The sequence below is a fragment of the Nicotiana attenuata genome, unplaced genomic scaffold (genome assembly GCF_001879085.1).
Source record: "Nicotiana attenuata strain UT unplaced genomic scaffold, NIATTr2, whole genome shotgun sequence".
Classification (NCBI taxonomy): domain Eukaryota; kingdom Viridiplantae; phylum Streptophyta; class Magnoliopsida; order Solanales; family Solanaceae; genus Nicotiana; species Nicotiana attenuata.
Window position 1 is genome coordinate 139,598 of NW_017670817.1, and position 24,104 is coordinate 163,701.

The following is a 24,104-nucleotide window of genomic DNA, read 5'->3' on the forward strand; positions in this document are numbered from 1 at the left end:
AGGGTGCATTAGGACACCAAGGAGATTTGATTTGAGTAACCAGAGATTGGGTAAGGGCTTGAAAAATTCTAAGGGGAAGGTGTTAGGCACCCCTCAGAATCCACTAGTGTGGTTCCCGGCCAGACTATTATTGTGAATTTGGGTACAATTATCATATAGACAAATAGGGCTCAAATAAGAGGGGATTTTATCATATAAAGGTTTGAAAGTAAACAAGGTTTGAAAGAATAATTAAGAAAAATGATTTTTTTTAAAATAAAGAGTTAAAATGCTGAAAAGAAAGAAATAAAGGGAGAAGGGTCCTAGGTTTATTAATAATATGGATCACCCCACACAATGCCCGGTAATCACTCCTCAGTGAGGGGCTACACGTGACATTATCGCGTACTCATCATATCCATATCTACCCTTCCCACCCCGTTAAGGTATTAAAGCGCGGAATGGTCTCGTTTACCTATTGCATGCTACTACCTGTCCCAATCCTATCAGTCCCGGAGGTATGAGGACTACTAATCCTAAAGGGAAGGGATGTAGGGCTTATTTGTGGTTTCAAAGGCAAAAATTCTAAGGCGACATACAAAACATGTATAACAAGTTTTGGGGGAAAACACATAACAAGCAGAGGCTCAGATATACCTCCTTGAACAAAGAAACACGTAATTAGCATGACTTACACATACTAGTTAAGGTCTGATTAAGTATTGAACTTGCAAGAGCTTAAAGGTTGAGGCAGACTGATTTATTACACAATTCAGATAAGAAGCCCGAATCAGGCCTGCCAGCTGGTTGTATTTATTAACAGAACTGATTTAATTTGTAACTTTACCCTAAGACTTGCCTAAGTGTTGGACAAGGATCCTATAGGCATGGTATCTATTGAATTCAGAAAGCAACAAAATAACAGGGTTTAAAGTAAACTGGACACATACTGATTAAAAGAGGAGTCAGATTGTTAAAAGAAATGCCAGTTTTTAACGAAGATTATTAGTTCTACAACTGACAGTACCCGTTGTTACTGATTTTAGTTCCATATGTGAATAAAGTGATTCAGATTCGATTAGGAGTTCCTATAGACATGCTTTCTATGCCTAGTTGATTTTGAACATGGTATAAAATGCAGAAGACTCATTTTAAACTTATGAACATGATATCTAGGTGCTGAATTTTGTTTAAGACCTATGAATATGACATCTAAGTGCAGAAATTGTTTAAGACCTATGAACATGATATCTAAGTGCAGAAATTGTTTAAGACCTATGAACATGATATCTAAATGCAGAAATTGTTTAAGACCTATGAACATGATATCTAAGTGCGATTGAACGTACAGATTTAGATAATCCTGTAAGCATGATTTCTATATGAATGTAGTAGTCCTATGATCATGATTTCTATGTGAATAATGGATATACAGAATTTAGAAGGACCTATAGGCATATTTTCTATATGCATATGCAGAATTCAGATTTCCAGATACTTATGGACATGATTTCTAGATGAAAATGGATATACAAGATTCAAAAGGACCTATAGGCATATTTTCTAGATGCATATGTAGAATTCGGATTTCCAGATACTTATGGACATGATTCAGAAGGACCTATAGGCATGATTTCTATATGCATGCAGATTTAAATACCTATAGGCATGATATCTACCCTTTTTTCATACATAGTTACCCGTCCCTTTTCACTAACCATCCCCAAGAGTTATTACAAATTATTACAGCCCGGAATAAGGTAAAAAAATTAAATAAATAAAAGTACAACCAAGGAGAGCCTGATTCAGACTTCATGTCTGAAATATGAGGTAAATCAACTCCAAGAGATCATGATCCAAAGCCTTTCTCCCNACCTATAGACATGATTTCTACCCTTTGCATGCAGAGTTACCCACCCTTTTTCACTAGCCAGCCCCAAGCGTTTATTATAGCTTATTACAAACCAGAATGAATAAAAATTACATAAAAAAAATAGTAAAATAAAAGTACAACCAAAGGAGAGCCTGATTCAGACTTCATGTCTGAAATATGAGGTAAACCAACTCCAAGAGATCATGATCCAAAGTCTTTCTCTCATTTGAGTGTGTCAAAGTTCCTTAAGAGCCTCGAAGGGACTCCGGGCAATGCTCACACCCAAATGTATTATCAGGTCAGGGACAAGTGCAGTGTGGAAGGGCCAGCCCTCGAGTGTCCAAGTTCAGAGGGAGCTCAAAGGGTCCCAAGTCAAGGCTCACAAGAGGGGGGGGGGGCCAACGTTAAAATCTAAGAGAGAGTGCAAGTGAAGAACATAATTTTAAGGAATAAAGGAGAGGAAACAACCACAAACATGTGCGCAAAAGGGGTTCAGGGAATAGGGGAGTTGCAAAGAGCCTATGCTTAGGCTAGNATTGTTTAAGACCTATGAACATGATATCTAAGTGCGATTGAACGTACAGATTTAGATAATCCTGTAAGCATGATTTCTATATGAATGTAGTAGTCCTATGATCATGATTTCTATGTGAATAATGGATATACAGAATTTAGAAGGACCTATAGGCATATTTTCTATATGCATATGCAGAATTCAGATTTCCAGATACTTATGGACATGATTTCTAGATGAAAATGGATATACAAGATTCAAAAGGACCTATAGGCATATTTTCTAGATGCATATGTAGAATTCGGATTTCCAGATACTTATGGACATGATTCAGAAGGACCTATAGGCATGATTTCTATATGCATGCAGATTTAAATACCTATAGGCATGATATCTACCCTTTTTTCATACATAGTTACCCGTCCCTTTTCACTAACCATCCCCAAGAGTTATTACAAATTATTACAGCCCGGAATAAGGTAAAAAAAATTAAATAAATAAAAGTACAACCAAGGAGAGCCTGATTCAGACTTCATGTCTGAAATATGAGGTAAATCAACTCCAAGAGATCATGATCCAAAGCCTTTCTCCCATTTGAGTGTGTCAAAGTTCCCTAAGAGCCTCAAAAGGGACTCCGGGCAATGCTCACACCCACATGTATTATTAGATTGGGGATGAGTGCAGTGTGGAAGGGCCAGCCCTCAAGTGTCCAAGTTCAGAGGGAACTAAAAGGGTCCCAAGGCAAGGCTCACAAGAGGGGGGCAGAACTTAAAGGCTAAGAAGGTGTGCGCAAGTGCAGAACAGAATGCCAAAGGGGAAAGGGAGAGGGAACAACTACAAGTAAGCACACATAAGGGGTTCAGGGGAGAGAGGAGATTGTAAAGAGCCTATTGCTTAGGCAAAGGCAGACATTAGGCATGCCCAGCAATGGAGAGTGCTAGCACACCTATAAGCCTGCTAGAACACATACTATTAGAGGCTAGGATCCCAGGGGATCAAGTCTGATTCATGGACAATAACTTACAGTATTGCCATGCATCAAACCATAGCTTAAACACATATGGGGTAGGGGTTTTGGATTCATAGTAGAACTGACAGAAAGAAATCAGTATGCTAGAGTAAGTGTTGAACTATACAGAAACAGTAAGTAGACATGGATATAAAGATAATAAATAAACACATTGTTGTGGTGCTGAAACTTAAATCAGGACATACCAGTTTCAAAGAAACAAATAGAGAGAAAGCAAGCAAAAGGTCTTGTAACCGGCCACAGTATAAGCAAACAAGAGAAAATAATTTTTTAGTGTGAGTATAAGTTCAGAAAGACTATGAGGGATGGGTCCTGTGTTAATGAAAGAGTCGTGTACTTATAGTGTGAAAAACAGGCAGAAATAAGGTAAGAAAACAATTAAGAAACTGGGTATCAATTAAAATCAATCAGTACAAGACTTCCTTTAATTAAGGAATTCAAACTTAAACGGTAATGAGCAAAAAAGTTATTTAAGGGAAGAGATCAAACAAACATCTTGTGCCAAGTAGGCAATTAGGGGTAGGTACATAAGAAATTACTTAAGGGCAGAGTTTTGAAATACACGGTTACATAAATAAGGTAAGAAAATCAATTAGTAGACAGTAAATCAAGGATCAGAGATTTTGTAATCACTGGTCCATGAATGAACCAAGTCAGAAAAGCTGAGGAAAGTTTTTATCTTAAAACGAGTCACAGGGAAATCAGCAAACAAGGAAAAAATTCAATCAAACTTATACAAAAGGAAGTCTGAAATTAATCAAAATTGAAATCCATTTTAGAGGGAAGTCCAGCACATATAAAGAGCACACAAACATGCTAAGCTGAATTTAGGGCAAAGAAAGAAAATGTCATGTCATTGCAAAATCAGTAGGTAATAGGCTGTAGGATCATGGTAGTCACATAGGTCAGCAATGTAGAAGAGAGATAGTATCAAATAGCATACAAAAGGTCAAGTGTAAAGACCTTAGAAGAGCTTAGTGGAGAATCAGAATTGCTTAAAGAAACAGAGGTTGAAACAAAGATTTCAAGACTCAGTTGAGCAGCAGATGAAACAAATTCAGAAACTTGAAATAGTTAGGGTTTCTGAAATCAGACAATTTCAAAGATGAAGTCATATCACATAGCCAATGTTCTCAAACTTGGATGAATCCACAAATTCTAGGGTTTTACCATCAATCGAGTGCAGAGATGAGAGGACAAGTAATCAAGGAAAAAGATACTAATCGGAACAGGTTCAGAGGTCTCAGAAAGGAACTGAGACCTTTAACATGCTCTTTCAGTAGCAGGCACTCATGAGAAGCATAGTAAAAGAACAACATGTGAAACACAGTAGAGGAACTCACAGAAACATAGTAGAAGAACTGATAAGAAACCTAATGGAAGAAACTAATAAGAACAGTAGGAGAAGCATATTAAGAAGCATATTAGAAGAAACTTAACTAGAACACAGTAGGAGAAACATGTAAAGAACACAGTAGAGAAACATATAAAGAACACAGTAGAGAAACATATGAAAACAGTAGAGGAAACTGATAAGAACATGGTAGAAGAAACAAGAAACATAGTAGAAGAAACACACAAAGAACACAGTAGAAGAAACATCTAAATAACTCAAAAAAAGAAAACCCTAAATCGGAAAAAATATAAAGGTTTTGAAAGCATAACTTTGAAAGAAATTGTTTAAAAGTTTAGGGAAAACACGGATCTAGAACAGATCTAAAGAAAAATAGAAGAACCTCGAAAACTAGGGTTTCAGAGGAACCCAAATGGTGAGAAAGGCTTGGATAGATTTAAGCAGGAGGAGTCGAGGCCAGGCTCGAAACAGACATGGCTTGCCGGAGCAAGGTCGGAGATGGACATAAAACTTGAATCCAACAAAGTCTGGAGGAAGCTTCTTCGTGGTCGGACCATGGAACCTCAGCAACCAAGCGTGTATGCACCATGGAAGGCTGGTAGGTGGTGAGACCACCATAGATTCAGGCCAGGAGGTGGCCGGAGAAGGTGAGTGAAACTCATCGGAGTGGAGGGGAAGGGGGAAGGTTCTAGAGAGAACCAGTGATAGAGAGATAGAGACGAGTGAGGAAATGAGAGAGGTCTTGGGGGGTCGTTTGGTTTAATTTGGTAAGGGCGGATCTAGACCGTTGATCAAAATTGATCAACGGCCTAAGAGTTTAATCCGGGGTTGGGTACGGGTAGATTTAGGATTGGGCTTGGGTATTTGGATTGGTTTAATTTGGGTTGGGGTTTGGTTTAATTATGCTAAATTAAAAAGACAAATCTGGCTATAAGTTAAATAGCCCTTTTTCCCATTTAATTTATAGAAAATAATAAACAAATTTCTGAAAATAAATTGAAAGCACTGAAATAATTTATAACATATAATTATCGATTTAAAAATATAAAATCCCGTTTTATAAACATGAGACGAATTTAAACCTAAAATGGCTAATGTTGCAATTATGCAATTTTATCCTTAAAACTGCTAAATAAATTTATAAAAATATGTAAAATATCTTAGCTATATTTTAGTATAAATATGAGAATTCAATAAATGAATCACCAAAAAAGATAATTTTGGTGACAATTATTGGGGTTTTCTTGATAAAATAGGGCAGTAACTTGATTTAAAAATCTTTGAAAAAATTAAAGAAAAATAATGTAACCTTGGAATATACTTATATATGCATATATAGGATATTTTGAAGGTATTTTGCATATTTTTAAAAAATACAGGGAAAAATTGGGTATCAACAAGTAGTAGTCATACCTAAAAAAAGGAACAAACTTAGGATTTGTGTAGATTTTAAGGATCTAAACAGGGCGTGTCCCGAGGATTCTTTCCCTTTTTCTAACATCAATCGAATGATCGACGTGACGGCCGAACACAAGATACTGAGATTTCTCAATGCTTATTCTAGGTACAACCAAATTCGGATGAACCCGAGCGACCAAGAAAAGAGTTCTTTCATAATGAAATTCGGCACCTACTGTTATAATGCGATGTCGTTTGGGCTAAAGAACACCGGTGCCACGTACCAACGCCTAGTTAATCGGATGTTTGACGAACAAATAGGGAAATCAATGGAGGTTTATATTGACGATATGTTGGTTAGTCCTTGCAAGCAGAGGACCATTTGAAACATTTGCAGGAAACATTCGACATATTGATGAAGTATAACATGAAGCTAAACCCAGAGAAGTGTGCCTTCGGGGTCAGTTCGGGCAAGTTCCTCGGGTTCATGGTATCTAACTGGGGAATAAAGATCAACCCCCCCCCCCCCCAAAAAAAAAGCAATAGAAGATATCACCATAGTTGACAATGTTAAGGTGATATAAAGACTGACTGGGTGGATAGCCGCATTGGGCCAGTTTCTTTCGAGATCGCCGGATAAGAGCCATCAGTTTTCTCATTATTCAAAAAGAAGAACAACTTCTCTTGGACCCCGGAGTGCCAGCAAGCTTTAGAAGAACTCAAGTGATACCTGTCGAGACCTCCCTTGCTGCACACTTGAAGGCGGACCAACAACTATACCTCTACTTGGCGGTTCCCGTGTGGCGGTAAGTGGTGTCCTGGTCCGGAAAGAAGAAGGTATACAATTTCCTATTTATTATTAGTAGGACCCTAGGCAATGCCGAAACAAGGTATCCACACTTAGAAAAATTAGTGCTCGCCTTATTAAGCGCTTCTAGGAAATTAAAATCGTACTTTCAGTGCCACCTCATATGTGTCTTGACCTCGTACCCACTGAGAAATGTCATGCATAAGCCCGAGCTCTCGGGCCGGCTGTCCAAATGGGCCATAGAAATTAGCGGGTACGATAATGAGTACAAACCTCGTACCGCCATAAAATCTCAAATTTTGGCGGACTTTGTGGATGACGTTACGCCGGCCTTGGTCCCCGAGGTTGAGAAGGAGTTACTGCTTACTTTGGGGATTAGCTCGGGGGTCTGGCCCCTATTCACAGATGGTACTTCCAACGCGAAGGGGTCCGGGATAGGCATCGTATTAGAACCACCTACGGGTAACGTAATTAGGCAGTCTATTAAAAATTTGAAATTGACTAACAAGGAAGCCGAGTATGAGGTTATGATTGTAGGTCTAGAACTCGCTAAGAGCCTGGGGCCGAAGTGATCGAGGCCAAATGTGACTCCCTCCTTGTCTGAACCAAGTCAATGGGACGTTTGAAGTAAAAGAGGAACGGATGTGTAGATACTTGGATAAGTTACAGGTGAACTTACACCAATTCAAGGAATGGACTCTACAGCACGTACCTCGGTATCAAAATAACGAGGCCGATGTATTGGCCAATTTAGGGTCGTCGGTCGACTCCGATGAATTCGACTCCAGAGCAGTAGTACAGTTGATGAACTTGATGGTAGAAGAAGGTCACGCGGAGGTGAACTCGACAAGCTTGACTTGGGATTAGTGAAACCAATACATTGACTACCCAGAGAAAGAAAAATTGCCATCGCACCTCAAGGAGTCAAGAGCCCGACGTGCTAAAGCTGCCAGGTTTAGCTTGGTCGAGGGGAAATTGTTTAGAAGATCCTTTTTCGGGCCACTGGCTAGATGCTTGGGTTCGGGGGAGACCGACTACGCCATGAGAGAAGTACACAAGGGCACTTACGAAAACCACTCGGGAGCGTAATCCCTGGCTCGGAAATTGATCAGAGATGATTACTACTGGATCGAGATGGGGAAGGATGCGAAAGACTTCGTACGAAAATGTAACGAGTGCCAAAGATACGCCCTGATGATTTATCAACCAGAAGAAATGCTTCACCTGGTCCTATCACCGTGGCCGTTTATGAAATGGGGGATAGACATCGTCGGTCCCCTACCATGGGTGCCTGGTAAAGCCCGATACATACTACTCATGACCGATTATTCCTCTAAGTGGGCCGCAACTCAGGCGTTCGAGAAGGTTCGGGAGAAAGAGGTCATCGACTTCATCTGGAATCATATAAAATGTAGATTCAGAATACCGGCCGAGATCGTTTGCGACAACGGGAAGTAGTTCGTCGGCACTAAAGTAAGTAAGTTTCTCGAAGACCACAAAATTAAAAAGATCTTATTTATACCTTACCACCCTAGTGGGAACGGACAAGCGTACAAACAAAACTATACTCCAAACTTGAAGAAGAGATTGACTGATTCGAAGGGGGAATGGAAAGGAATCTTGCCCAAAATCTTGTGGGCATATCAAACGACTTCGAAGTTAAGTACCGGTGCGACCTCGTTTCTTTAGTCTACGGCGCGGAAGCTCTAATCCCGATCGAGGTTGGGGAACCAATCCTAAGATTCATTATGCTACTGAGATGCCAAACAGCGAGGCCATGGCCACGAGTTTGGACTTGTTGGACGAAATTAGGACTTGTTGGACGAAAGGCGAGAAGCCGCCCTGGTCCGGTTAGCTGCCCAAAAGCACCAAATGGGGAGGTACTACAACCGAAGGGCTAACCTTCGGTATTTCCAAGTCAGGGACTTGGTATTAAGGAAAGTTACGCTGCACACCAAAAACCTAAATGATAGGAAACTAGGCCCGAACTGCGAAGGTCCGTATAGAGTTGCCAGAATAATCGGGAAAGGTTCATATAAGCTCGAGTCAGGGAATGGTGTGCAACTACCAAACAACTGGAACGTGGCACACTTAAAGAGGTACTACTGCTAAGGTACGAACACAATTTCCTTTGAAATTTGTTATTCTTTGGACTAACTTATGCAGGTTCTCGGTCGAAGGTAAATTTAACAATTAGGTCTGAAAGCATGTGTATACTCTTTCCCTTGGACCGATTTTCCCAAAGTGGGTTTTATGTCAAGGTTTTTAACGAGGCAACAGTAAAACGTGCTACCTTATCTTTGAATATCAGCGTGCGGCCGGAATTCTTGACCACCCATACTGGACCGGCATTATTCGAGCTCTCACAAGCTCAGTCTCAAATACTGGGGGGCATTAAGGATCCTTAGAAGGTGTTCTTATTTGATATTAAAAGCCAAGGCTCGATTATTAGAATTTGTTGTAAGGGTCAAACGGTCAAATGAACCATACCTGCGTAGCTCATTCTTGCCATGGCAGAAAGCTTATACGCCTCTGATTATGTACTCTACATGCAAAGTAATGACAAAAATTTGCCCTATATATTTTATCACGACGTGTTTGCACCATCGATACATTCGTTGAGTTACTTAGAACAAATAACAGATCCTAAGTCCTAGAGCCTATGGGCCTCCCCGAGTCGGGGACTGTTGTCCGATAATAAGATCGGACAGCTCGGGCTATCAAATCACGGAGGCACCAAGCCTATTAGGCAGGGCTAAAACATGAAAGGCTACGACCAACTCAAAACGGCTCGGAGACGTCCAAGTCCGTACTCAGAAAGTAAGGTCCTTTCATACGATTAAAACCTATTAAAAGGTCACCCTTGGCAAAACACCATCGTGTACGATTAAAACATTCAAGTATCTTAAAGTCTTCATTTTTTATTGGGTATTTCGAAGCCTAAGCAACTCAAAGTTATTATCGGAACCAAGCCTCATTCGGGCTTCAGGAGAACGAGCACTCTAAATATTGTCCAATTTTATGCGAAGACATTAATGACATCCTTAAAATAAAGAGTTGCAAATGGATACTGAAAAGTAAAAGACACATTATGGCCGAAGGGAAAATTTTATATTTATTTCAAAAGTATTTACAAATGGTAATAAAACAACATCAAAATAAACAAAAGAAAACCAAAAAAAACTAAGGCGTCTCCGCCTAGTCTTCACCAAAGCCCGATTCAGTACCAAAACCCTCAGGCTCATATATCTCTTTAGCCTAGGCCTCTTGGCCTCTTCAATCTCAGCCAATAGATCGAACCCCCGGGCGTGAATATCCTCAAGGGTATCCCTCCAGGATAACCACTTTATGTACTCGGCCTTTGTTATCGAGCGGGTCTCGGCTATTTCCACATCATTTTTGTATTGGGCCAGCATCTCCTCGACCTCAGAGGAATCAGCTGAAGCTGCCTCTATCTTGGACTTCAACACGGTATACTCCCGGCCGAGGTCGTCCCGTTCCGAAATGACCGAACCTAGTTGTGCTCGGAGCTCATCATTTAGCTAAGACAACTTGTCGGCCTTATCTTTCATCACCCTGAGTTGGTCCTTGAACGATGCCAACTCTTCTTTGATAGATTCCTTTTTCGAGTCTAGGAGGTCCATCCTGTTCCTCAACGTCTCGGCCGAAGCTTTGAGCTCGTTCGTCTCGGCCTGGAGCTGGTCAATTAGGTCTACCTTCTCTTGGACATGCGAGGTTGCGTCTTTAGCTACCACACTTAGCCTCTCATTTTTAATCTCAAATATCCTTACGTTCTCGACCAGTATGGCATGCTCTCGTTTCACGGACGAAGCCTCCCTTTGAGCTTTTTCCAGCTCAGCTTGGAGAATGGGGAGGCCATTGAGGGCCTTGTCTTTTTGCTTGTTGAGAGCCTTGTACATGTCCTTCTGCCGGACTTGCTCCTTCAGCTTGAACTCGAGCTTGCTAACTTCCATCCGAGACCAAAGGAAGCTTTCATGATGAAGCACCGAGGCCTGAAAAAATAAAGTGGTGAGATCACGAAGAAACGCTAAGGCTAAATAAGCTGCGCGAGGGTCACAAAGAAAGAGAAGCATATCCGGTTCAGCAGATGTTGTGCCTCATTGAAAAGGCTCGATGCGCTCGCCTCATTCATTTTCGCCTGGTCCTCTTCGGTCACCAAGCAGCAAAGATAACTGGCCATGCCAATCGGTCCGGACAATACCCGGGTATCTGCCAAGATTGTAAACACGACCATTCTTTTGCGGTCGAGATCCATGCTCGGAGCAGGGAACTGCTTCACCAGCTTCGGGCTAGAGTTCGACCCGCCTGCTTCTGATAATATGTCTTTTTTTCAGGATCTCCAAGTGACTGAACCCGAAGTAGTCCTCTAATGCGCCAATGTCCATGCCCTCAAAGAACAGGTTGAGGGCCTCATCTATGGCGTGCGATATCTCATTCGGCTTCTTTTTGATGGCCAGAGCCTCGTCAAATAGATACTCTGTGTGGGACGGCGATCCCGTGATGTCAATGACACCGACGACTTCCCTTAGAGCAGGAGTAGCTTCTCGGGAAGCCCTAGCCACTAGTTTTCCTTCGGGCTCCTGAGCCAAAGAAGGGTCGACCTCTCGGTTACTTCTCCCGGCCGCTGCTCACTTTTCTTCATCAACAGCCGGCCCATGGGCGACGAACTCCAGGTTGTTATCTTCAGGATAGTCCTTGAGCCGGTAAAGGGATTCGAGGTCCGCTACCCTAGCACGGGTACTCTTCTTGTTACTCTTACGGGCCCGGGCAACTACCCTCTTCTTCTTGGTCTTGCCGTCTAGGGAACCCGAAGACTTCCTCTTTTTCTCTTTTTCTCCTCCTTCTTCGCAGCAGCCTCGAGCTGTCCCGAAGCGGAGGGTTTATCGGGTGAGGATGATTCCCCGTCCTTGTCCAATTCCTGGAGCTTAGTGGTCTTGAGCAAACCTATGAAAGAAAGTGAGTTTGCGCCATTCGTGCTTGAAATATGACACCTATGTGCAGATCCCCTCGACCCACTCTTTGAAGCTGGGAACTACATTGGGGACTCGGGCAACCTCTACATGATGATAGAATTGGGCAACGGAAAAGAACAAAAATCCAAAAGGAATTCTAAATATTCAGAAAGGAGATGAGCTTACGGGCTAGGTTCCACTTTTTAGGGAATGGCAGGAACTCGAAGGGAATGCGATCCTCAGTTTTCACCTGAACGAATCTCCCCTGACAGCCTTGATCCCTATCTTCGTTAATTCTCGAGAATGGATCTTTCTTTGCCCAACGAACGAGCTTTATTAATCCCCTCGGAAGATTCGGGGATTATAGAGACGAAGTAGATAGTCGATGGTGAATTGGGGTGCCTCAGTGTTATTAACAAAGTGGCAGAGGAGGATCACAATCCTCCAAAAGGACGGGCAAATCTGCCCGAGGCACACCTTGTACCTTTTGCAAAAGTCGAGGAATATGGGATCCACCGGGGAAAGTGTGAAGGGGTATGTGTAAATACTTAGATACTCCTCCACGTGTGTGGTGATGTCATTATCAAGACCAGGGACGACCACTTATTTGCCCTCCCATTTGTAGTCCTCCCGAACCGTAGGGAGCGTGTCCTCGATGATGGAGCATACGTACCTCCATACCTCCTTGATTGATCCTGTTGATTGGAAGCTTTGTTGACCTTGAAGTCGTTTTCTATAGAGCAGCCTCCGGGGATGAAGTTCTTCAAAGGAGGTTCCGGGGCCAATTCAGGTACGGCCACCTCAGCATCCGTGGTCGGTTAGAAGTTGAAGGGATGGTCTGTTGAGGTACGGATTTCGAAATCTTCGCCGTCGAGTTATGGGAAATATGAATATATGAAGGCGAGTATGAAGATTTGAATATGAGAATGAATATTTGAAGGTCAAACTTAAAGGTTCAAGGATAAATTATGAAGATTTGAAGATAGGAAGATGAAGATATGAAGGCGTGAAGAACAATGTACGAAGATTTAAAGGGGTTAAAAGCAAGTGAATAGTTGGGGGTAAATTGAGGAGTTCTGGAATCGAAAAGTGAAAAAGAGAAAAAAGGACCGAAGCTTTTATAGAGAAGAGGTAATTAATGCGTGACGTTTAGCATTCGAGGATGGTCAACCAGTGGTTGACACATGCCCAAGTTAGAACGACGTGACTGATGGGATATTTCACTGACCCGTCGACCCAGTTGTAGCGTACGAAAGAAGAAACCGGGGTCAATTAATCACTTCTTGTCGCTTCAATAAATCTGCTCTCCGAAAAGTGAGGGGACTATTTGTGTATGGGTAAAATCGGGGACAATGTTACCCTGATTCCCTGATAAAGAGATGAGAGGGAAGTACGGTCCAACGCAACTTCAAAAGAAGCCGAAGTGTCCTCGTGTCAGAGCTCGGGAGAAATGAACGATGTATATGGGATCGGGCACGGCTAAACAATGGATCTGGGCAAAGTATAGTTTCGAGACTACGGGAAAAATAAATGGTTGAGCGTGACCAGTAGGGAGCCATAATATTCGCTCTCAACCGGATTTTATGGCGCAAATCCCGTCTGATATCAACTGCGGATCGATATTTACCGAAAAAGAAGATTTTTACCTTATTTAGACTTATAATAGGATTGAAATTCCCCTACTATATAAAGGGGAGAACTTTTCCATTCTAAAACACTGTTGACACGCATATCAGAGTAATAAAAGTTTATTTTTGTCTTCTAGCTATTATTCAAAGTGTTCTTCAGTTACTTTCTTCTTTAATTGCAACCGAGCCCATATCGAGGGTTCAATCGAGACCGGATTTCAGTGTTCAACTTAAAACCAGACTTGATTATTCCATTACGATTGGTTTGATTGTTCATTCTCCCTTTAATCTAATTATTTGTTGTTCTCAGATCATTCGTATTGAATAAATCACATATCCTTTAAACCGCGTACAAATTTAATTGTTACTCATTATTAAGGGTAAACAATCTGTATCTAAAATGTTATATCTATTCTACAAAATACTTTCACAACTATAATTTTTTTATGACATTCAACTGTTGAGGTTATTCCATGCCAATATTTGTGAATTTAACAACACTTAGAGTCATGTGTCTAACATCTTCACTCTACACCATATAAACTAAATAATTGTTGGGTGCGTGAACAAAGTCTTACATGAAAAGCAGAAAAGAAAAATAAGCTACTTATAAGGATTGGATACTTTAACTGGTGTGAGGCCTTTTGGATAAAACCGTGCAGGCTTGGCCTAAAGCGGACAATATTATACCATGTTAAGAATATCTTTGGACCGCTGTAGCCCAACAATAATTGCAGCACTGCATGTCTACTGAATTTGATTTCTTTCAAATAATGGGGTTGATCTGGCTATTATAAGATGAAGGCTCAATGTCACGACCCGGAATTCCTACAGTCGAGATCCTGATGGCGCCTAACAATTCACTTGCTAGGCAAGGCAACGTTAGAACAATTTACTTCTTTTAACAGTTTAAGTGATAGCATTAATAACGAACTGAAATAACATGTATGTTCTAAGTATAAATGCGGAAGTTAAACAACCAAACGTCTATTACAATTCCCTGAACCTGGTGTCACAAGTGCACGAGCTTCTAAAGTAATACACATAAGAGTCTGAAATAAGTACAAGCTGTTTGAATGAAGTTATACAGCTAAAAAGAACAAGAGGATGGGGACTCTAGGAGCTGCGGGCGCTGAACAGTCGTACCTCAAGTCTCCAACAATGTACAATCTGAGCATGCTAATATCCGTTGTTGGGACCGACTCCGAAATCTGCAGAGTGTAGTATCAGTACAACCGACCCCATGTACTGGTAAGTGCCGAGCCTAACCTCGACGAAGTAGTGACGAGGCTAAGGCGGGTCACTTACACTAATACATGTACGCAGTACAAAATAATGACAGAATAATTGAAATACAGTACAGAATTAAACAGCCAACAGGAAATGATAAACACAACCTCGAAATAAACCAGTGTCGTCAAGAATTTACCAATCGTTACTAGTTCAAATAAAATACCGAAAAGAACAACGCAACTCAAGAAATAGAAACATATAGGTTGTTGCGGCGTGCAACCCGATCCCATCGGACATCACATAATCCTCCCTTATTCCACCATAAGAATATCAATAACAGTAATAATATATTTGTTGCGGCGCGCAACCCGATCCCACCATATAACAATATCAATGTCGTAATTTCACCCTTATTTCACCATTTCAATCCATCCTTATTACACCTGTTGCGGCGTGCAACCCGGTCCCACTGTATATATATAAATTTACCCTTATTCTACCATATCAATCCTCCCCTATTACACCTGCTGCACCGTGCAGCCCGATCCCACCATATCAGAACCAGCACTCAATGTACACAGTCAAATTAACGAGCTAAATCACAAGGCCTTTACGATAAATAATTACCAAACTGAACCAAGAAAAGGAAACCTCATTCACTATAGAATCTGCACGAATAATATTACACAGCGAGACCAATCCAGAAAATATACTCGTCACCTTACCTATACACCACTCGCATGGATTTCATATAGCAAATAAGTCAAAGGTTCCTAATCCCTCGAGTCAAATTTAGACACGACACTTACCTCACTCTGTGGGCCACTCGATGCTCAATCACCGCCTTTCCTCTAGTATCCTCCTCCAAATCACTTGTATCTAGCCACAATTAACTCAACAACATCAATTATTGCTAAAGGGATCAACAACATTGCATAAATTTAGATTTTCCAAACTTTTCCCCAAAAAGTCAAAAACCGACCTCGGGCCCGCTTGGTCAAAAACCGAGGTTCGGACCAAAATCCTTTTATCCATTCACCCCCGAGTCCGGATATATAATTGATTTTGAAATCCAACCTCAATTAGAGGTCTAAATCCCTAATTTCCCAAATCCCTAGTTTCTACCCAAAAACTCCCAATTCTACCATGCTTTAGATTTTAGGTTGAAATTTCATGAAATGCAATGGGTAACTGAAAGAAAGTGGTTTAGAATCACTTACCAACACTTTGGGGAAGAAATTATCTTTTGAAAATCGCCCCTAGGTCTTCTAGCTTTTTGAAAATGTTAAATAATGTCTTAAGTCCCATTTTGGGACTGTTTTATGAACTGGGCGACAATGTTCATCGTGTTTGCCTGAACACTGTCGCGTTCGCGAATAGCAGGGCTTGAGTGGCCTGCGTGATCGCGAGTAATTGAACGCGTTCGCGAAGGTCTATCCCCCCTGATCTTCGCATTCGCGAGATGGGGTTCGCGTTCGCGTAGAGTTACATCATCTCCCTTACCCATCCCAGCTAAAGCTACGCGTTCGCGTGAGACGGGTCGCATTTGCATAGAGTAATCCCCCCAGTGCTACACGTTCGCGGCCATAGTCCCGCGTTCGCATAGAGTAAAATCCTCCCCCAGCCCAGATCCCCTTCGCGATCGCGAGAATGGCCTTGCGATTGCGAAGCACAATGCATCAGAACACCAGCTGCAGCAAACACACCAGATTTTCTAAGTTTCAAAACACCCGTAGCCTATCCGAAACTCACCCGAGCCCTCGGGGTTCCAAACCAAACATGCACACAAGTCCTAAAACATCATACCAACTTGCTAGCGCGATCAAATCGCCAAAATAACACCTAGAACTACGAATTTAATCGAATGAAATTTTCAAGAAAGCTTTAAAACTTCTAACTTCACAACCGGACGTCTGAATCACGTCAAACCAATTTTGTTTCTCACCAAATTTCACAGACAAGTCTTAAATATAATAATGAACCTGTACCGGGCTCCGGAACCAAAATACGGGCTCGATACCAACAAGATCAAGCATTAACCAAATTCTTAAATTTTAATTTTTAACAAAAATTCATTTCTCGAGCTAGGGACCTCGGAATTCGATTCCGGGAATACTTCCAAGTCCCATATTTCGATACTGATCCACGGGGACTGTCAAAACACGAGTCCGGGTCCGTTTAAAAAAATGTTGACCGAAGTCAACTCAAATGAGGGTTTTAAGCAAAATTCCTTATTTTTATCAACTTTCAACATAAAAACTTTACGGAAACACGCCCAGACTGCGCACGCAATCGAGGAGGAATAAAATGAGGTTTTAAAGGCCTCGGAACAAAGAATCGAGTTCTAAAACATAAGATGACCTTTGTCATCACATTCTCCACCTCTAAAACTACCGCTCATCCTCGAATAGACATAGAAAAGTACCTGAGTTGGTGAAAAGGTTGGGATATCTGCTCCGCATATCGGACTTGGACTCCCAAGTAGCTGCCTCAACAGGCTGACCTCTCTACTGCACTCGAACTGAAGGATAACTCTTCGACCTCAACTGACGAACCTGCCTGTCTAGAAAAGCTACCGGCTCCTCCTTGTAGGTCAAATCCTTGTCCAACTAGATAGTGCTAAAATCTAACACGTGGGATGGATCGTTGTGATACTTCCGAAGCATGGACACATGAAACGCTGGATGTACCGCTGATAAACCTGGTGGCAACGCAAGTCTATAGGCCACCTCTCCCACTCTCTCAAGGATCTCAAAAGGCCCGATATACCCAGGGCTCAGCTTTTCCTTCTTTCCAAACCTCATTACACCCTTCATGGGTGATACGCGAAGCAACACTCTCTCTCCGACCATGAATTCCACATCACAAACCCTACGATCGGCATAACTCTTCTGCCTAGACTGAGCTGTGCGAAGTCTATCCTGAATGATCTTAACCTTATCCGAGGCATCCTGTACCAAATCTGTACCCAATAACCGAGCCTCCCCCGGCTCATACCATCCAACCGTCTACCGACACCGTCTACCATATAATGCCTCATAGGGAGCCATCTGGATGCTCGACTGATAGTTGTTGTTGTAGGCAAAATCCGCTAGCGGCAAGAACTGATCCCACGATCCTCCAAAGTCTATAACACATGCGCGGAGCATATCCTCCAAGATCTGAATAGTATGCTCGGATTGTCCGTCCGTCTGAGGATGAAATGCTATGCTCAACTCAACTCGCATACCCAACTCACGCTGTACTGCCCTCCAGAAGTGCGAGGTAAACTGTGTACCTCGATAAAAAATGATAGACACGGGCACACCGTGAAGACGAACGATCTCACAAATATATATCTCTGCCAACCGCTCTGAAGAATAGGTAACTACCACGGGAATAAAATGCGCTGACTTGGTCAGTCTATCCACAATAACCCAAACTGCATCAAACTTCCTCTGAGTCCGTGGGAGTCCAACAACGAAATCCACAGTGATACACTCCCACTTCCACTCAGGAATCTCTATTTTCTGAAGCGAACCACCAGGTCTCTGACGCTCGTACTTTACTTGTTGATAATTTAGACACCAAGCTACATGTGCAACTATATCCTTCTTCATCCTCCTCCACCAATAATGCTGCCACAAGTCCTGATACATCTTGGCGGCGCCCGGATGAATGGAATACCGGGAATTGTGGGCCTCTTCTAGAATCAACTCACGAAGTCCATCCATATTAGGCACACAAACACGACCCTACATCCTCAAAACTCCATCATCTCCAACTGTAACCAGTTTGGTATCACCGTGACGCACTATATCCCTAAGGACAAGCAAGTGAGGGTCATCATACTGTCGATCCCTGATGCGCTCAAACAAAGAAGATCGAGCGATTGTGCAAGCTAAAACACGACTGGGCTCAGAAACATCCAACCTCACGAACTGATTGGCTAACTCCTGAACATCTAATGCAAGCGGTCTCTAGCCGACTGGAATGTACGCAAGGCTACCCATACTAGCTGACTTCCCACTCAAAGCGACAGCCACCACATTGGCCTTCCCGGGATTATACAAGATGGTGATATCATATTCTTTCAATAGCTCCAACCACCTCCTCTGCCTCAAATTGAGCTCCTCTTGCTTGAACTAATACTGCAAACTCCGATGATCCGTGAACACCTCACACGACACGCCATAAAGATAGTGCCTCCAAATCTTCAGCGCGTGAACAATGACTGCCAGCTCTAAGTCATGAACATGATAATTCTTCTCGTGAACCTTTAGCTGCCGTGAAGCATATGTAATAACCTTGCCATCCTGCATCAATACCGCACCCGTTATAATACGAGATGCATCACATTATACTGTATAAGGCCCTGAACATGTGGGCAACACCAACACCGGCACCATAGTCAAAGTTGTCTTGAGCTTCTGCTTGCCTCACACTCGTCTGACCATCTGAACGGGGCACCCTTCTGGGTCAACCTGGTCAACGGGGCTGCTATAGATGAAAACCCCTCCACAAACCGATGGTAATAACCTGCCAATCCCAAGAAACTACGGATCTCTATGGCTGAAGTAGGTCTAGGCCAATTCTGAACGGCCTTAATCTTCTTAGGATCCACCTGAATACCCTCTGCAGATACAACGTGCCCCAAGAAAGCAACTGAGTCCAACCAAAACTCGCATTTTGAAAACTTAGCATACAACTGGTTGTCTCTCAGCGTCTGAAGTACGATCAGAAGATGTTGCTCATGCTCCTCTCGGTTGCAGGAGTAGATCAACATATCATCAATAAACACAATCACAAAGGAATGCAGGTAAGGCTTGAACACCCGGTTCATCAAATCTATAAATGCTGCTGGGGAATTTGTCAAGCTAAATGACATCACCAGGAATTCATAATGCCCATATCGAGTCCGAAAAGCTGTCTTAGGGACATCGGATGCCCTAATCCTCAACTGATGGTAGCCAGACCTCAAATCGATCTTTGAAAACACCTTGGAACCTTAAAGCTGGTCAAATAAGTCATCAATCCTCGGCAATGGATACTTGTTCTTGATGGTGACTTTGTTCAACTGCCGATAATCTATGCACATCCTCATCGATCCATCATGCTTCTTTACAAACAACATGGGCGCACCCCAAGGCGAGACACTAGGTCTAATAAAGCCCTTATCAAGCAAATCTTGCAACTGCTCCTTCAACTCGCGGGTCATACAATATGGCGGAATAGAAATGGGATGAGTGCTCGGAACCAAATTAATACAGCAGTCAGTATCCCTGTCGGGTGGCATCCCCGGTAGGTCTGCAAGAAATACCTCTAGAAACTCTCGAACAACTGGTACAGAATCCATGGAAGAACCTCCGCACTAGAATCGCGGACATAAGCCAAATAAGCTAGACAACCCTTCTCGACCATATGCCGAGCCTTCATATAAGAGATAACCCTGCTGGTAGAATGACCAGGAATCCCTCTCCACTCTAACCGAGGCAACCCCGACAAGGCTAAGGTTGTTGTCTCGGCGTGACAGTCCAATATAGCATGATAAGGTGACAACTAGTCCATTCCCAAAATGACATCAAAATCGACCATATCGAGAAGTAGAAGATCTACGCTAGTCTCAAGACCCCCAATAATAACCACACACGAACGATAGACACGATCTACAACAATAGAATCCCCCACAGGTGTGGACACATATAATACAGGGGCACTCAAGGAATCATACGGTACAACCAAATATGAAGCAAAGTAAGATGACACATAGGAGTAGGTAGACCCTGGATCAAATAGAACTTAAGCATCTCTACTGCAAATTGAAACAGTACCTGTGATAACCGCGTCAGAAGACTCAGCCTTAGGCCTGGCTAGAAAAGCATAGCATCGGGGCTGGGCCCCACCACTCTGAACCATATCTCTAGGACGGCCTCGTGATGGCTGGCCTCCATCTCTAGCGGCTTGACCTCCATCTCTAACGGCCTGACCTCCACCTGTAGCAGCCTGACCTCCATCTCTGGCTCCCTGACCCCTACCTCTAGCTGGCTGAGCGGGCGGTGGTGCACCCAGTGCCAGAATCATGGCACGAGAACTCTACTGTTGTGGCAGAACGCCCAATAATCTCGGACAGGTCCTCCTGATATGCCCATAGCCATCACACTCGAAACATCCATCCTGATAATGTGGCTGCTGAAAGTGAGACTGGCTCAAGCGGGCCGGCTGACCACGATAATAACTCTAAATAGGTGGTACACCGTAAGCTGGCTGCCAGAATGAGGCACATAAGGACCACGACTCCCTGAAGCACTATGGGAAGTCTGGAGTGCTGAATGAAACGGCCTGGGAGGATGGCCTCTATCAAAAGTACCTCCACCTCCAGATGAGGCCCCACTGAATCCACCGGTGTGACGCGGCCTCTTGTCAGACCCCTAACCACTCCCTGAGCTAAAACCATCTCGACTTGCCTGGCAATATTGGCTGCCGCCTCAAAGGAAATCTCACTCCCAATCTCCTTAGCCATCTGCAATCTGATAGGCTGAGCAAGTCCCTCAATAAACTTCCTCACCCTCTCTCTCTCTCGGTAGGAAGCAAAAGAATAGCATGACGGGCTAGATCCACAAATCGAGTCTCGTACTGAGTGATATCATAGAACCCTACTGCAGTCGCTCGAACTGCCTCCGATAGTCCTCTCTTTGAGTGATATGAAGATATTTATCAAAAAATAGCTGAGAGAACTGGTCCCAAGTAAGAGTCGGCGACCCAGCTGGCCTGGTCAACATATAATCCCTCCACCATTTCTTCGCGGAACCCGACAAATGAAATGCAGCAAAGTCGACCCTATTGGTCTCCACTATCCCCATGTTTCGTAACACTTCATGACAACTGTCCAGATAGTCTTGGGGATCCTCTGAAGATGCACCGCTAAAATGACCTGGGAAAATCTTGGTAAACCTATCCAATCTCCACAAAGCCGCAGAAGACATAGTTGATCCATCATCGGTCTGTGCCACAACACCCGGCTGAACTACCCCAACAGGCTGAGCTGCTGGAGTTTGAAACTGATGAGCCATCTGCTCCGGAGTGTGGGTAGCAGGAGTCTGTGCTCCTCCCCCAGCCTGAGAGTCGGCTGGTGCTACAGGAAATGTGTCGGCCTGTGCCACACTCTCCATGAGGCCCACTAGACGGACCAAAGCATCCCGAAGTACCGGGGTGGCGATGAACCCCTTTGGGACCTGAGTTGGTCCTGCTGGAACAGTCAGGGCTGGAGCCTCCTCATCAAACTCAACTTGAGGCTCCGTCGCTGGTGCTGCTACTCGAGCTCTGGGCTGAGCCCTGCCCCTGCCTCGGCCTATGGCATGGCCTCGGCCTCGTCCTCTGCCCCTCGTAGGAGCTTCCACTAAGGGCTCTGGCTACTGCTCAGCTGAAGGTGCGATATGTGTTCTCGCCATCTATGAAATAGCAAGAGTAGAAGAGTTCGATTAGCATTGGGAGAACAAAATCGCACGACAGAGAAGAATAGAAGTGAACTTGTTTCTAAACTCTGTAGCCTCTAAGAGATAAGTACAGACGCCTCTGTACCGATCCCCTAGACTCTACTAAGCCTGCTCGTGAATTGTGAGACCTAGGCAACCTAGTGCTCTGATACCAACTTGTCACGACCCTGAATTCCCACCTTTGGAACCGTGATGGCGCCTAACGTTTCACTTGCTAGGCAAGCCAACGTTAGAGAATTCACAAGATCATCTTCAGCCAATTTTTAATAATAGAATTAATTAAGATAAACAGAGTTTGCGAAATATTATAAAACCCAACATATCTGAAACATTTAGGATCTGGAGTCACAACTCACGAGCTACTACGGTTCACTACAAATAGAGTCTGAAAGATAATACACTGTTCTCGAGAAAAAAAAACAGTAAAATAACAAGACTAGGAAGAGACTCCAGGATCTGCGGACGCCAGCAGATCTACCTTAATCTCCCGGCGATCAAGTCCGGCTGCTAACCTCGCGATCAGCTAGGGCCGATACCGAAATCTGCACAGAAGTGCAATTAGTATCTGTACAACCGACCCTATGTACTGGTAAGTGCCGAGCCTAACCTCGACGAAGTAGTGACGAGGCTAGGACAAGACACCACAAACAAACTTGTGCAATTTAATAGTATAGGTACAAAATAACAGCAAGCAAGAGATAACAGATAATAGCGGGAGGGGGACATACTGAGGGGATTACAAGATAAAGGATCACAGCAGTAAAGAAACTTGATCAGCTAATACACCTTGAACCAATAATAACAAGTAACACAGTAACGGAAAATGCTCAACATCACCCTTTGTGCTTTTACTCTCAACCTCACCAGATAATCAATAGAAACGGCACGGCATCACCCTTCGTGCATTAACACTCTCATAACATGGCACGGCATCACCCTTCGTGCATTAACACTCAAAATATGGCACGGCATCACCTTTCGTGCATTAACACTCACAAAACATGGCACGACATCACCCTTCGTGCATTAACACTCTCCCTCACCAAAACAAAGAAACAACAATAACAGGGAGGTAGAAATATCAAGAACAAGTCTTACTTCAACAATTGGTTCCAATATACCAACCTCAACTTTGAATCAATACTCAATCAATACCAAAATTCGTAAATATGATATGAACGATCAACATAATGGTAAGCTAAGCTAAGCATGGGTAATATGATCATGGAAAGCTACAATTTCATGAATAAGACTCACTTGCATGCTATGACTCGACAACAACGCATAGGTACTAGTCACCTCACCTATACGTTGTACTCAAAATTCAAACACGTAGCAAATAGGAAAATAAGACCTAATCCTTCAAGCCAAGGTTAACCACGACACTTACCTCGCTCCAACGGCCAAACTCAAAGCTCAACCACAACTTTTCCCTTCAAACAAGCCTCCGGACCAATAGAATCTAGAAAATTACCAACCAAACGATTCAATTTAAGCCTTAGGAACTACCCATGATTGCAAAGGATTCAATTTAGACCAATATTAAAAAAGTCAACAAAAGTCAACACCCGAGCTCACTTGGTCCAAACCCGAAATTCGGACCAAAACCCGATTACCTGTTCGCCCCTAAGCCCGGATATGTAATTGGTTTTGGAATCCGACCTCAATTTGAGGTCTAAATCCCCAAATTTTGAAATCCCTAATTTCTACCCAAAGCCCCCCCAATTCCACCATGAAAACCTTAGATTCTAGGTGAAAATTTTATAAAATGAAGTGAAAGATTGAAAAAAACTAGTTTAGAATCACTTACCAATGTTTTGGAGAAGAAGTGGTCTTTGGAAA